Raw genomic sequence first — 17,384 nt, 5'->3', positions numbered from 1 at the left:
GGTGCACAAACATCAGACAGAAAAATAAGCCATAGAATAGCAATGCAGGAATGTGAACAACGAAGAAATAAGAAAATGAATGGAAAGGTAATATATTAATTTGAAAAATAAAATTAAAAACCTATAGTAAAAGAGCTAACATGTGCATGGCCTGGAACTCAAGGATTTCACTTTAAGGTACAAACTTGAGAAAAGCTAGCAAAGGAGCATCAGGAGAGCTCTAGAATAGAGTGTTTTTAACACTATTTGTAATTATAAAGCAACTGGTAAGCACGCCGATTATTGGCCAATAGAGGGATTTATAAACACATTATTCTCTGTGCACAGATGAAATACATTGGTTAGTATGAATAAATATAAACTTTATGTTTAACACAGATCTTCAAAGCATACAATTGAGTAAATGGGGCAATTTGTAGTAAGATTCATTCATATGATTTTAAACATATAAGGCACTATTATATTTTGTTCATGGGTATCTATCCATGTAATAAAAATGCAAAAAATGGACAAGGAAGAGGTACAGCCTTCTCTACTGGCACTTGATTGTGGAAAGTATGGAAATAGGGTTAAAAATAAATTTTCAACTTCATCTTTAATATTCTATATGTAAGAATAAAATAATATTTTGCCCATTCTTACTGATTGACACATGGATGTTTCATATGTTTTTCTCTCTTCTTAGGCTCTGTTTGAAATGCAAGCACAAAAACAAAAATAATGTTCATAAAAAGGAGAATGATCATGTTGAAATTGGTTTAGAATAAATAGTATGTTAAATTTTATGTTCCAAATTCATTGACTGCATTTGTCTTTTTGAATCAGGAAATATCTTGATGTTTTACTTCTTAGCATCTTTAAGGATTAATTAAATTGGCTCTAGGTTACAGAAGAATTAGCTAATAATGCAGTGTTGCTAACACTTGTATCTTGTTTTCAAATCAAAAACAATTTAACTTGTATCATCTCAACTGATTTTCCAAAGAACCCCATAAGTTAGGAAAGACAGATTCTCTCGGTAACTTTGTTTTCGAGATGGAAAAGCAGAAACCCAGCAAGGGCAAAGTAATTTATCCAAGGTGGGTGAACGTAAGAGCTGGAGCTCAAACACATGCCTTCTAAGCACTGTACTTTCTGTGCTATATCAACTACCTCTTAGTATGAGGAATGGATGGTTTAATAGCCACTCCATAAATTAATAATTCTAAGTAAAATAAAATAAAAGCCCTGGATATTTTACTTGACCCCAACAAAAGTCTGTGCTGTGAATTGGCTGTTTAAACAAGCAAGCAAACAAGCAAATTATTTTTCTCTAGGATTGATATTTAGTGTGTGCTCTGTAAGCACTTGTCTCAATATTTAAACATTATTAGATAGTGTCCTGGACAAAAAGTTTCAAAATGGATACTGATAAATGAGAAGCAGATGAGGATTACTAAGCTAATGAAGTACAAGAATCATGTTAAATGCAGAATCATTAAGGAAATAATCATGCATCAGTGGGAAGTGAGAAACCTTCAGGGAAGTAATAGCTGTCTAACTTTCTGAAGAATTTCCAAGTGGAAGAATGAAAAAAATTAGAGTGGGGCCAAAGTAAGGAAGTAATACAGCATTGCCAATTCTCAGCTAAAACTGTGGAACTTGTCAAATATAAACCTGCCTCTCTGGAAGTGGAATGGGCTGTCTCAGAGGAGTCCAAACAGAAACTGGTTGAGTGAGTTTCAGCAATACTTAAAAGTAAGTGCTTATTTTGAAAGAGATGCTGAACTAGATGAAAGAGCTAGAATCTCTGCTTATTATTTCCTCTAAAACTGGTCTAAAAGGGAGAAACAGAAATTTTCCTCCCAGTTCTGGAGGCCCCTCCAGCAAGAGGTTTTGAAGTAATGGAGATTCTCTTGAGATTTCACAGACATAGTGTGTTGTGTGTGTGTGTGTGTGTGTGTGTGTGTGTGTGTGTGTAAGAGAAAGTAGAAAAAGTACACTTGAGAACAGAGAGACAGATGTGTTTTTTGGAAGTGCTATCCAAACCTATTCTTGTGGGGTCTCCGAGGTTAAGTTCCCGTACATGACTAAGAATGTCACAGAGAGGGGTACAGGAGGGAAGTAGATAGATATCATTTGGTATTGGAACTTCAGAGCCTGGTAGAAACCAACAGAAGCAAGTTAACCACTCCAGTGAATGGAGAACAAATGACCAAATGGAAGTCTGGCCTCGGGATCTAACATGTAGCTTTTATAGCTACAGTTCTGTGAGTCGGTGCACTGTTTAACATGTGATGTGGGTTTGGGAAACGCATGAGAGGAGCAAGCAAATTCAACTTGAACAGTGAAGATCATCTGTCATATCTGAGTGCATGTGTGAAAAGAATTATAGGTTGCGCTGTTTTACAATGTAAAATTTAGCCCGCCTCTTCAGTAGGCTTATTTTGCTCTTCTCACCCTTGTCCTAGTGTTCTATCATCTCCCCATGCCCTCCAGAAAGTCTCCTTGCTGTTGTGTACATTAACATAATCATGGATAAAGATGTAGCTTATTAGAAACTGCATTTTAGTAAGATTGTGGTCATTTGTACAACAAATTTGAAGTTGCAAATATATAGCCTTAAGGATGTATAATCTTATCCTAAATCAGGATTGTGTTTCTGAATTATTTTATTCTGCAGCCAATCAATGACTAATGATTTTTAACCTGAATGTTTTTAAAATTATTATAAAATCTTGGTTGGGTGTGGTGGTGCACACCTGTAATTCTAGCACTAGGGAAGTCTTAGTCAGGAGTATCTCCACGAGTTTGGAGCCAGCCTGGACTACATAGTGAATTCAAACCCAATCTGGACTAAATAGTGAGACTTTATCTCAAAAGAACAGTCTTCTTTCAGCAATTAGCTCAGCTCTTGATAGTCCTAAGCCAGTTTAGACAAAAGAGAGATACCAAGGGCATCTAGGAAGGAAACTTCCAAATAAAGGTGGATAGACTGTGCCTTACTTCCTGCAGACATCCTTCAATGATAAAGAAAGCATGCTTTAGCATGGAGCCAACCCTACTAGGCTAGAGAGAAAAATTATTATTATTTTTTCAAACTTCAAATCTTCATAGGAGAGCAACAGAGAAACAACCCAAATCTCTAATGACACTGTTGAAGCCCCTAAATTCATCTTCCTTTGAACCTACTGTACCAGCTCTTATATTACCTCCTTGCCTAATTCTGTTTGATGTCAGGTTATTGCCACTCTAGCCATGAACATCAGAGTGATATAAGTCATTGGTAAGAATCCTGTCCTTTTAGCAAACACAGAACAACTATATATAATTAGCAAGATTCACAATCACCAGTTTTGAAGTGTTGCTATTTAAAATCACAGGCACTTATCTCAGGTGAAAGAAAACAATTTTTACCAACTATAATGAGATTTGACAATTACAGCAAAGTAATTTTGAAAACAGATGTCATGATATTCCCAGCATGTGCAAAGCTTATTTCAGCATTTTTATTGGCAGTTCTTTATAAGGAACTCAGGGGTGCTGTGGCTATAATTGATAAGACTGATTACATCATGAAGGACAGTAACATGCTACAATCATTTATTTTGGCTTTCAGATTGTGTTAATATTATATTCTATGTGAAGGTTTTCATTGTTTTGACTTGAAAAGTTTAAGACAAGATTCAGCTTTGTATTTTACTTCCTCTGTAATCATTCACAAGCATGCTCATGTCTCAACTTGTCTGGAACTTGTATCTCAGGAAAGAAGGTGACTTTAGTAGTGGTGGTAGCTGATCAGATTTGTTAGGGAGGGAAAAGAAAGTTTGGGCCCATTACTTCGAAACAGTGGGACAGCCCAAAGGCCCAGGCGTCCCAAGCACTGGTGGCCATGGCTAATTCCGGAGGCTTTGACACTGGCTTTCAAGGAAAGGGGCACAGGCTGGACAGGGGCCAAAACTGAGGTTGTGGGGCTCATGGCAGTAAGACTGAAGACAAGCCTTACCGATCAAGAATTGTGAGATGATTGACATTTTCCTGGGCACATCTCTCAAGGATGAAGTCCTAAACATCACATCCTTGCAGAAACAAACTTATGCTGACCTGCAGATCAGGTTCAAGGCATTTTCCTCCACTAAGGACTAGCAGACATGTTGGCCTGGGTGTAAAGTGCTCCAAATTTATATATTCACTGCCATTCATGAGGCCATAATCCTAGAAATTGAACTCTCCACTGTCCCCATGTGGAGAGGCTACTGGGAAACATGATTGGCAAGCCCCACACTGTCCCTTGTATGGTGACAGGTTGCTGAGGCTCTGTGTTGGTGCATCTGATCCCTGTCCCCTAAAGTGCTAGCCTTGTCTCAGACCCTGTGCCTAAGAAGCTGCTGCTGATGGCTGGTATTGATGACTGCTACACCTCTGTCAAGGGCTTCACAGTCACTCTGGACAACTTCACTAAGGCCACCTTTTCCACCAACTCCAAGACCTACAGTCACCTGACTCTGACCTCCGGAAAGAGACTGTGTTCACCAAGTCTCCCTACTAGGAAATCACTGAACATCTTGTGAAAACCCACACCAGAGTCTCTGTACAAGCTCCAGCAGAGGCTATGACAGAAGGGATTTTATACAATAAAAATAAAGCAAATAAAATCTGAAAAAAGTAAAAAACCATGGCATCATATTTCTGAAGTTGATGCGTAAACTACTTGTCAAATGTTAATGTTCGGGCTGGGGGTTTAGCTCAGCGGCATAAGCGCCTGCCTTGAAAGCAGGCAGTCGTGAGTTCGATCCCTGGTACCGATAAAAATGAAAAAGACAAAAAAAAATGTTAATGTTCATGATTCAAAATAATTTAGTTCTCTTCCTTTAGATGGTCTTCCTTCTTTTTAATGCTAATTTGGATTACCTATTTCCTGATTTTTAAGACTTAGTAAGTACAATTCCTTTTCAAGTCTTCTGCAAATGAGTTATGCCACAGACTGGAGGATAAGCTGAAGCCGAATAAACGAAGGTGGGTCCTTAAAGTCTAATAGGTCATTTTGGTACTCAGCAACTGGAAGTGATTAGAAAGTCAATATTGAGTAATCCTATTCTACATTCTAGATCTACTCTGATTTTTGAGCCGTAGTATTCTCATTTGTAAGACTGGGGGAATTTGTAGCATATAATTCAAATGGTTGTTATGAGGATAAAATGAGATAAGCCACATTAGTATTAAATCTAATACTTATCACACAAAAACATTCAACAAAAGTTGTTACAATTATAGTTTACACATCAGATTTGAGTGGGTTCAATATATATACATTTTGGTTATACAGTGCTACTTTTGTTTACACATTACCCTGACTTTGTTTATTAAAAAGGAAAATCTGAATTGCGTTTCCCTGGCTCTTATCAAGCTCTGAGTTTCATATTTAATAATGGAAACTTCCCTTTACTGAAGGATTTGATATCCTCACACTAAAATGTTCAATTTTACTAATATGAACATCCTGCATATGTGTTGCAGGTACATATGAAATCAAGATTCAAAAGTAGAAACCAACCACTCTGCTTATTTTGAGCTTTTGAGTAGCAGCAAGAATCCATGCAAGAAATACCAAACATTTATCTCATAAAAGGCACAGTGTGACACCTGGACATCTTTGGGGAGGAGAGAATACATGCAAATCACTACACATTTTCACAAGTGCCTCATGGTTATACAAGCAAAGTAGTTCTATTAAATGCAGAAATCATGGCCTTGCAAGGTAAATGAAGACCAGCAATATCCAAAATTTACTTTCACATTAATGCCCTCTTCATTTTCTGGTTATTTTCTTTCTTTCTCTGTCTCTGTCTTTGTCTCTGTCTCTGTCTCTGTCTCTCTCTCTCTCTCTCTCTCTCTCTCTCTCTCTCACACACACACACACACACACACACACACACACACACACACACACAGCATAGTGGTTGGAGTCTAATCTGGTAAATTTAGATAAGCATCCTGGCTTCACCACTTAACTTCCTGTGTGACCTTGGGTAACTCATTTAACATCTAACTTCTAATTTTTTTCTTAGCATCATTTTTTCAACAGAGGGGCTAAATTACCTCTTCCATTGTCTAATATTATGCATTAAGAAGCTAAACAATTCTGATGTCTAGCTTTTCCCATTAAAAATTGATTTTACCTTTGTTTTGGGAGGAACTTTTAGGTAACCAATTTCATTAAATATCTTAACCATTATTGGAACTTCTATTAATATTCAGGGAAATAGCACAACTCACCATTTCTTCTCTCAATTACATCACTAATGGTAATAAGTAAAAATAAAGACAGTCCAGGAAGTTATCAAGCATTTCTCAAAGTTGTGTGACAAGAATGTTCATTTATGATAGAATGCTTCCGAGATGAAGTTAGGGGAAAATATCTGCTTGCTTAGGTATCAGTGTTTACAAGACAGTTGCTCACAACAAAGATGAAAGTGTGTGGAATGAGCCAGCTTTGCCCCTCTCTTGTTACAAGCACATGCAGAGGATTTTGAAAATTCTAGTGCCCTGTGTAGGAAGGCACATGCAAGACATTTTTTCAACATGAAGTGGATATAAAATAACATATATATAAAATCCAATGTATCAGAAAATACCACAAAGAAATTAACAGGCAAACAAACAAGAAAAATATTTGCAATACACATAAATAACAAATTTCTTCATTATATACATTGATCATGCAAATCAATAAGTAAAAGTTAATGCAATTGAAAATGATCGATGATCACAGTTCACAGAAAAAATACAAGTTACATAACTGTACAAAGGGATAATTAATTTTGCTCTCAGTTAAAAAATGAAGGCAAAAGTGGTGGTGCATACCTGTAATCCCAGCATTCAGGAGACTGAGGCAGAAGAATCACCATAAGTTCGAGGTCAGACTGGGATAAATAGTGAGACCCTGCCTCGAAAGAAGGAAAGAAAGAAAGAAAGAAAGAAAGAAAGAAAGAAAGAAAGAAAGAAAGAAAGAAAGAGAAAATAAAACAACAATTACTATATTTAGCCTATGATATCAGCAGAAATTTTATAACACTTGGTGTTGGTATGGGTTTGGAAAAACAGGTGTATTTTAGGGACAGTCTCTTTGGAAGACAATTTGTCTATTTCTGTCACAAATTGCAAGGCCGCATACTTTTAAATACGTAATACTTTCTATAGGAATTGATCTTATATACATGCTTGCATATTGTGCAAAGTCATGTTTGATACTATTTATTGCAGTATGGTAAGTAACAGCAAGTGTCTGAGAAAAGCCTAATCATCCACTCCTGGGGACTAGATAAAATGCATTATGGGACACACCTACAATGGCTTACTATGCATCCAGTAAAATGATCTTTAAAATGCATTATTAATTAAAATAACATTTTGATTAAATAAGAATAAGACATTTCAGTGAAATGCCATGCTTGGACCTTGTTGGTCTTTGCAACAAACCAATTTTAAAAGTGCATTCAAGAGCCATCTTTATGGTGACTGTATGTTTTGATGATACTAAAAATACTTTTCTGGGTTTGATAATGATGTTGAAGTTTTGTAAGGAAAAATACTCATATTTCAGAGAGGCATGACAAAGTATTTTGGATGAAATGATATGGTATTAGAGATTTGTCTCAAAATGATCTGACTTATGAAGATTAGTAATCTATTAATACGAAAGAAAGAAAGCGAGTGTAGATCAGATTAACCCTAAAATGCAGATCATTGTAGCTCAGTGCTGGGCACACAGAGCTTTGTTATGTTATTCTTTGCCTTTTGAATATTAGAAAAACTTTCCTAATAAAATTCAGAATTAAACTGGAAAGTTTAAAATGTTACAATAAAATCAAGAATGGTGTCACACGTCTTAATCCTAGCTCCTCAGAAGGCTGAGGTCAAAAGATTGCAATTTCAAGATCAGTCTACAGAACCTAGTGAGACCCTTTCTCAGAAAAAAAACAAATGTTACAATAAAATCTAAAATCTAAACAAAACAAACTAAAACAGCAAAGTGGGTAATTGCAAATATAGAATGCTAGCAACAAATCTGCAAAGGAGCATTTTGGGGAAAACTACTGATAATATTTTTCTTCTGAAAAGAGAATTGGGAGCTCAAATTTGAAGGAAAACTTTTCAATATTTTGGAAATGGTTGAAAGTAAAGTGCTGAACAAATATTAAAGTCTCTTGTAGAAATAACAAATGACACAGTTAAATCCAAATGGTTCTCAGCAAGGCTCCAGTTATCATATTTATTAATTCAGATCCTATTTAGACTTCTATTGATACACTAATTATTTTAATTAAAGTATTCAGCTTGCTTGCAGTCATTTAGTCCTTGATACAAAATGATAATATAATAAACTTCCATTCTTCATATTCAGTTATATATAATTAAATATAGTTAACTAAACTATTTTACTATACATTGAAGATATTTAAATATATAATTAAATCTGTATGCTTGATTTAATTCATGACAAACTGGCTGGAGTATATGTTATACATAAAATTTTCAGACACAAAAATATAAACTTAATTGACATCCATAATCTAGATTTTCCCATATTTACAGCATCTATTTTGTCAGAAGTATTTAAAAGTAATTTATGGATTTCACAACATCTCAACCCCAAACATCTCAGTATACATCTTTAAAATAGTCTGTATGTGATCATATCTGTATAAATAAAATATAATTGACAGTAATTCCCTATTATCACTTATCCTTCAATTCATCATCAAATTTCTACAAATGCCAAGCCAGGATCCAATCAAGGAACATGTAGTTTTAATCTTCTTTAAATTTTTTCACTCTGAAAACATCTTCTTTTCCATCATCCATTGATTTGCTGAAAAGACCAAGCCAGAAGTCTCTATACTGCATCATCGTCCTAAGGAGACAAGCAGAACCGTCCACCCTATGGCTCTTGGTTTTGGTTTTCTCCAGGTTTCCTGCTAGATAGAAATAGTGGCTCTCACCCAGAAGGCTGCACTTGACTTCAACTTTCTAAAACATCACCAGGTTCTTTCTGCAGGGGCCACTAACAACACAATTACTTGTCTGTCACTTTCTCCAGGCCCCCTTGCCTGGACTCATGAAAAGCAGTCCCTCTTTTGTAACGTTACCCATGATGCTTTCTGCTCTGCATGCATCCTAGTGCGGAAGCTTCTGCCTATGAGTTCTCACCTACACAGTGCATTTCTAATATTCTATATCTAGAAATAGCAATTGTTTTCTGGAGAAACCTACTTTATTTTAGTAGATAATGGCATTTTGGAATCATAGCCTTGGGGAGGTCATTGATTAAAGAGGATGAAAGTATACAGGGCATTCAGAACCAAATAGCAGAAAATGAACAATGGTTACTATATTATCTCATTGTCCATAAAAATTTGTTTATACTACCACACATAATAAAATCCAGTAAGATACAGCATGATAGAAGCAATGGAAACAAGGTTTTCAAAAATGGCAGCTTGCTAGGGGATTGGGCGGAGAGTCTCTGTGGAGAAATCATATTAGATACTAGAATATGACAACATGGAGAGGGCCAGACGAATGGATAATAATGATTCTTAGTAGCCAAGGTGGTAACTGAAGGGAAACATAAAACTGGGAAAAGGAAGGAAAAGCGTGGATGGAGAGCTGAAGCCCTTTGCATTCACTGAGCCCCGTTCAGTGCTGTACTAGGCGCGGCCAGCCTAGTACAGCCTAGCATTTAAGGTTGTGCAGGAACCGTGGCTGCCAATAACAGGAGTCTGCGAATCCCGCACCTTTAATGTGGCACACTGACTAGTGGATCCAAGAAGAAAAACTGTATTGGCTTTTGGCGACTACTAGAAATTGAGACCTGGGACCCCATGAAGCAGCCAAGGGCTGCCTGGCTGTGCCAGAGGAGATTGTGAGAAGCTCCAGAGCTCTGAAGCCGGACACTGTGCAGTTTTCTGACCAATCTGCGCTGTTCCGGGAACACAGTGAAGACAAACAATGCAATGTGCAGTGGAACCAAGAGGAAAATCTGCATTGAGTCCTGGTGAGTACTAGGGACTAGGTCCCCCATGGCTGCTGTCGCTGGCTGGAGGACATCTTGGAATTGGGCAGACCTGGCACTGCAGTGACATCAGATAGTTGTTCCTGGCACAGAGAGGTCTAGTAGAGGACAGCTGGGATTTGGGGCAGAGACCTGTATAATGGTGATATTAGTCAGCCACCCCTGGAGCAGAGAGAACTGGCAGGGTCTGCTGGGGCTGAACCACGCCTCTGGTTGGGACCCAATAAGCAGATACAAAATTGTTGCGACTCTGCGACATCCAAAAGGTACAGCCTAACTTGCAGATTGACTGGCACAGAGGCTGGAGGCTAGCCTGCACCATCCCTGCATCCCTGCCTACCCCAGATAACAGCAAATTGAGGAGGGCAGCAAAAACTCAAGTCAGCACACTTCTGAAAGGCCCTAAGCAATTCGGAGAGGGTCAGGACACTCCAGTCTGAAACAAACCAGAAAGATGACAAGAGATAGAAATAAAAAATCTCCAGCTGCCTAATGTGAGAAAATAACCCAGGAGAAGTAAACACAGAAGAGAACCAGCACAGTAATCATCCAATACTAGAGACAGCATCAGCCGAAATAAAGAAATACCTTCATGACCTCATAGACAAATTTAAAACTGTACTTCTGATCCAAGTGAGGTAAGATATAAAGAGATTAATTAAAAAATGATAAGCCCCACCCAAGAGAACACAGATGGAAGAATGGAGGGAATCAGAAAAGAAAGAGAAACTTCTAAAGGAGAATTTAAACATAATCCAGAATACACGAAACAGATCCAAAGAGATTACTAGGAAACTGAAAACTCCATTGAACACTGGCAAAATGCCTTGACAGAAACTAAAGTTAGCCTTTCAAAACTTGAAGAGTGATTTATGATATATGATCATGAAAGAAAAGATCTCTTAAAAATAGCAAGGAACCAGAAAAAAAAACAATTCAAAGGCTAGAAGATGACAAAAGGATACATTACTTTAGAACAAAGTATGTGAGCAAGGAAGCAGGAGCAACCAAAAATGAAATACAAAGAATATTCACAGATATATTAAAGGAAAATTTCCCAAGTATAGGAAAAAGAAATGCTATCCAGATAAATGAGGCATACAGAACACCAGCTACCTACAACCAAAACAGATCTACACCCAGATGTATAATAATCAAGATTCCAGAAATCCACCAAAAGAACAGAATACTAAAAGCAGCCAGGAAAAAGAAGCAGATAACCTACAATGGGAAAATTATCAAAATAACAACTGACTTATCAACACAAACTCTCAAATCTAGAAGGAAATGGGAAATATTCCAACTCCTAAAAGAAAATAATTTGCAAACAAGGCTCATATACCCATCAAAACTCTCTCTCAAAATTAATGGAGAAATAAGATGCTTCCAAGACAAGGAGGAACTGTGGGAGTTCGTGGCCATTAACCCAACCCTACAGAGAGTGCTGAAGGACATTCCAGAGAGACAGAGGAAGGGATACCAGGATTCCAGCAACAGTGGCAGAGAAGCCTCAATGAATGGGGCAAACAGTGGAATGAGGGAGTAAAGTGGACAAATTATAGCAGTAAATGGAGTAGCAGACATGAGGCAGAGATGGTAAGCTATAATCTTTAGTATAGATAGCTTTGATACACTATTAAAAAAAGGCAGAGGTCATTGTTAATCGTGTATTAGGATTTAAAAAGACACAGTAGTCTTATCGCCCTGTTTAGTTTGAACTTAATTTGTTCCGGTCTGTCCACTCATATCAGATTTGAGGGCACAGACATCTGATCCAAAAATGGCAGGTTATACCACAGTAACTATCCTTAATTTCCTATTAACTTAAACTGAAACCCTGTATTACTTACATTGTCTTACTATGACTGATCTTATTTGAATGATTTATTAGAATGCAGTTTTTCCTTGGCTGATATTATTTGAATTTGGTATGCTTGATAGTATCAATCCTAAAAGTAGAGGCAACAGCTCTGAAGATGACAAGATGTAAAACATATCCATACTGGTTTTGATTATTAACAGCTCTCAAGTCCTACAATGTTTTCAAAGTTGTGTTTTTATAAAAATAACTATGTAATACTACGCTTAACTATATTAAGCCTGATGATGTGGACCAATCTATTGAAAATAATAAGAGAAAGCATAGTAACTATGGTAGATCACCTAATATTGGGGTCTTATGTGTCTTTTTCACTGCATGTTTTTCTAGGAATTTGTTTTTGCTGGCTTGTTATGGTTTGTTTTTCCCTATAATACAGAGAGGATAGATATACATGTAGAAATTCACATGTGAGAAGATTTTTAAAAACTATTTACGGGAACAGATTATATAATGCAAGCTGTAATGAACAGATACTCTGAAGAAGAAGAGACACTAAGAAACCCAGTGCTAATTCTGTAGCATTATGATATAAAATCTAGCAATACTATTATTCATTGATCACAGTGATATTGGTCTAGTCTCTTAAGTTCAATTTCAGCATATGTAAAGATAAGGACAGCTACTACAAAGAGAATGAGAGACACTATGGTAGTTATTATTGTCTTCCCCAATGTCAGATCTAGAAGACCTAAAAAGCCTTCATCATCATGTAATGATTTGATTGGTTCTATAATATGTAGTATGTACTTAATGTGTGTGAAGATAAGGACAACTATTTGGAAGAAACTAGAGACAATTAAATAAACAGTGAAGATCTCCAGTGGACTTGCTTTGAAATCTGTATTGCTTTAAATTGTTTCTTTTTGAACTGTTTTGTTCTGATTTGATATGCTTAATCTTACCCTCTTTAAGATAAAAAAAAGTGTGTAGGACTGATAACCGTATTACTAAGTTTTTGTTAGATCATTGAACAGAACTGTTGGCAGTGTTACTATTTGAATGTCACTTTACATACTTTAATTTTATAACCTGAACAACTATTTCTAAGATGACAATATGTAACTTATCAACTAGTGATTTCTTACCATTTATTTTTCTGTAATTCTGTATTATTTCTACCTTTTTTTATCTCCATGTTTTTTTGTTTCTTTCTCTTTAAATAAAAAAAAAGAACCAATGGAAACAGAAGAACAAAACTATGGTAGGACTTCAAAACAAGATGATATTAAATCAGCACTGGCTATTATAATGTCTTGTTTTCTTCAAAATAGCTGTTCATACCATATAATATAATAAAATCAAACAACCCAGGATAATTACAGAGGGAATCTTTACTTTCACAGAGATGAGTTCTTAGCCAGCTTTCAAGTAACTCACCTTCTTCATGGATCTCTGCACACAACCTCAAATCCTTGACTCTTTAGTGGATTTTCTAATCCCAGATGTTGACTTTTGAGTATAGTTTTATAATGATTATACACTGAGAAAATTACTGAATCCAAATACTTGTTCACAATTGTTTCCTTTATTTCTACTCTTTCTAATTTTTCCCCAATAAATTTTCTGTAAGTAAGTGTTCTTTAAATAAGCTTATGAGGACTTCAGTTGATGAGGGAGCTGCTGGAAGGAGCATCATGTGACTTGAAAGGCTGAAAGGAGCTGGAGGCCCAGGATGTGTCTCGTCCCATGAAGCAAGGGTTCTCATGGGCAAGACTTTCAACTGCTGCCAACCCAAATGGCTGAACATAATATTTACAGCTCAGGTCTATTCTGATTGGTCTGCTCCCATGCCTGACTAATCATGAAAAGTTTTAGTATCATTCCTGTCTTAAGGCAAAGAATATCACCCTCCAAAACAGTTCTTGTCTATGTTAGAAACCTTTCCAATAAAGGTAAGCGAAAACCAACTTATGAATTTTAAAAAATGTCACAAGGACGCTGCTGCATAAATCTGAACTGATTGAGTTTATCTTGTGTAATTTTATCCAAGAAGATTAAGTACAGTTGTTGTCTGGTACAAGTTAATGAGCGTCTCCCTTGTGTCCACTGATGGAATACACACTCTGTTTTTAAAATACAGCACAGTTTTCATGCTAATACGCCTCTGGCTTTGGCACAGAATGAGAAATGATGTTGTAATTACGTGTTTTTCCGTCATTAGATCATAGAATAAAATACTGAAGGTTTTCTTGCAACATGCAGTTTGGATATACTTTACCTTTGAAAAGTGAAGGTGAAAAGACCAAAGAAAGAAATCAATAAATCATTAAAATCCTTGTGAAAAAAATTGAGCATGTTTTACAGTCACCAGAGAATAATGGTCAGGCACAAAGCTGAGAAATGATTGTGGAACTAACTACATCTTTTCTACATGTGAAGCTGGCACAGGGTTGCAGGAGCTGGGAGAAGGAGGTTTTGAGAACCAGACCAGGGCAGGGTGAGGTGTGAGCAGACTAAAGCAAGAATGATGAGTTTGTTTTTGTGAGCCAGTTGGGGATTTTCAGCCTGATGCTTGAAACAGTGATATAAACAATGTTTTGTATGAGTAATTGGGTCAAAAAGCACAGAAAGAGACAAAAATCAAAATGAAATTAATACAGGTCAAAGGAATGGTAATTTTCTATGTCCTATGAAGGTATTAGTAGATACATTTATGATTTTAATATTTACAAATATAATTCAAAGAGATGAAAAATGTGTATTATCAAAAGTACAATTAAAATATGATTCAGAACCATATATTTACTAGAAAGAACCTAAGAGATGATAAATACAACAACATGAAGGAAATGGCAAGAAGAATGAACACCATGAAAGACTACTTATAAGCAAATGTATTTGTTTTATTATCAAATGTAAAAGAATAAATTTCTATATTAAAAGTAGTTCAATGTCTGCAGTGGTGGCAAATTCTTGTAAGAGAAACTGTGAGGGTGGCAAAAGCATGAGGAGCTCAAGATCAGGCCACAGAAGGGAAGATTAGGGACTTAACCAGACACAGTCTCAGAATTAAAAGAAATTTAGAAAATGGCTGGAGATGCAACTCAGTATGAAGTACCTTGTTCAAACTCCAGTAGAGCAAAAATAAATAGTTAAACTCCAAGCTGTATATTTTTGAAAACTGAGAAAACATTTCCTGTAAAAGAAAAATCAGTACAATGAATACAAACAAGTGAGGAACATAAGAGAAAAAATTACAACAGGAATAAGGATAGTTAAAATTTTAAAAAGGTGAGAAACGCGATTTCAGACTGAAAAAATAAAAACTGAGGGAACCTCATGAACACTGCAAAAAGGGATGGAAGACCACACTGGCGGTCGGCAAGAGGCAGGTAATCCTCACAGTGCATTGGAGAAGCTCGCAGGAGGGAAGGGTGAGGAAATCCCCCCCCACACACACACACTGAAGTCTTATATATGACCAGGAACTTGAGGACCATGGATGACAATCTGGAAATCCCAAGCCAAGACAGCCTGGAAACCTCCACTATCTGAGATATTGCCAGCAATCTGCCTAGTCTCTAATGTAATCCCAAAATTCTACAGCAACACTTTGCAGTGATGGTGACAATAAACTCTCCCTCTTGCCAACCTGTGAATGTGTGTCTGTGTGTTCTCTGGGGTGGGGTGGAAGAAAGGAAAGATGGAAAGGAGCGGTAGGAAGCCGTGTGAGAAGGGAGGAAGGTGGAATCCTCTTCCCATCAATGGAAATTTGAGCGGAAGAATGGAAGGAAGGAAAGAAGAAAGAGAACAGGAGGAGGGGAGTGAGAAGGAACAAACTTGGGATGCCCCTCCAACTGACTGAGATTTGAGGGTCAAGATTCAAGTACATATTACTTTCTAATGGAACTGTGAAATCAAATAAGGATATTTTTAATGTTCATTTAACACAATGAGCTCACTCTCATGAGACCCCAGGCATGATTCACTGATTATTGATGAGCTTCCTTAAAAATGGCCAGTATTCTGGCATTTTGGGAAGAGGATAAGGATGAGGAAATGTCCACATGGTCTTAGATATGGCCAGATTAGCAGGGAGGTGCTTCAGGTAAGACACAAACTAGGAAAAGGATCAGGCGTAGAAGGAGGAGAATGTACCATTGAGAGGGGTGGCCTTGGCAAGACTTTGGAGATATCACCTCCCTGCTTCCTGATTCCTTGTAATTGAGGATAGGGAGGGGTGGAAGGGCTATGCAGAGATGTGCACCATGTAATTGAGGATAAGAGGGGTGGAAGATGAGTGCAGGAGAGCTGTGTGCAGCTGCTAAGCAGATCCCTCCCTTCTCTGCTGTGTATGTTGTGCTCATGATACTGTAAGGGCATGGTAAGGGCATATATCTTATAGCAAAACTTAAAAATCAATTAGTTCTCTGTGACTATCATCCTGCTGTCTGTCACATAGTTAGCTGCTAAATTCAGTCAGCCTTGACTGTCTGCATCCAGTTGCTTCTTCCTAATAACATGCTAGATGAGCCTGACCACATCCAGTTGTTATGCTTGTGTTTTCTCTACTTAGAAAACATAGATAGTTTTTCCAACTTGCTTCAAAAACTTCATGTATGAGGCAGACTGGCCCAGTCAAGGACCCATTGAACTCTACTTGCTCTGCTCACACCCTCTTCCTTCCTTCCCAGAGTGTTCCTACCTTGTGATAATTCTTTTTTTTTTTGGTCTTTTTTGTTTTTATTGGTACCAGGGATCGAACTCATGACTGCCTGCTTGCAAGGCAGGCGCTTATGCTGCTGAGCTAAATCCCCAGCCCGATAATTCATTTTAAATAAATCTAATTAAAAGTAGTTTGCTTGACAACATATGACTCGGTGCATATAAACAACCATATAATAACCTTCCATCAGCCTTTTACCTACTGCTTACAAAATGTATTTGACTGAACTCTTTACTGACTTGAAGCTGGTGATTTGGAAGTGATTTCCACCATCCCACTAGCATAATAAAAGTTGCTTTCTAACTCCTTGGTGCAGAGTCTATCATTTGGTTTGATATCAGATTCCTGAAACAATACCCCTTTCTCTTTCTCTGGTCTAGATGGTGCTTCCTGATGTCTAAGCCCCTCTCCCCGTGGCTACCATTGGATGATGACTTACTGACCGCAATGTGCAAGGGCATGTGGCCATTTTTGGGAAAGGAGTATAAAGGATGGTCAGGCCCACCTGAGGTAGACCACTGGGAAGCAGTAAGTGAAGATTTGCTGAAAATCAGCAGCACCCTGTGCAGATACTGAAGTAGCTGACCCAGGCATTCTAGTGAGGGGGAAGAGAAGGGCTCCTTCTCCACCTGAATTCTAACCACCAGCACCAAGTGGAGATCTTGAAGAAGCATCCTGTGAGGGAGAAGAGAAAGCAGTTTTCACCATTGAGTTTAAGGTCAATGTGAGTAGACCATCCACACTCCTTGCTTGGTCCCCTTTGACACTGCTCAAGCCTTCTA

At 37.3% G+C, this 17,384-nt stretch overlaps 1 pseudogene; it reads left to right on the top strand.

The window, feature by feature from the left end:
- The first annotated feature begins 1,035 nt into the window (after positions 1 to 1,035).
- Positions 1,036 to 17,178, top strand: LOC134474533 (small ribosomal subunit protein uS5-like; annotated as a pseudogene).
- Positions 17,179 to 17,384: the final 206 nt, after the last annotated feature.

Source organism: Cavia porcellus, unplaced genomic scaffold, assembly GCF_034190915.1.
Source record: "Cavia porcellus strain 051 isolate PalLab524CR breed Dunkin Hartley unplaced genomic scaffold, mCavPor4.1 scaffold_33, whole genome shotgun sequence".
Lineage (NCBI taxonomy): Eukaryota > Metazoa > Chordata > Mammalia > Rodentia > Caviidae > Cavia > Cavia porcellus.
The sequence above is the reverse complement of the archived record's forward strand: the minus strand, read 5'-3'. Positions and strand labels throughout refer to the sequence as shown.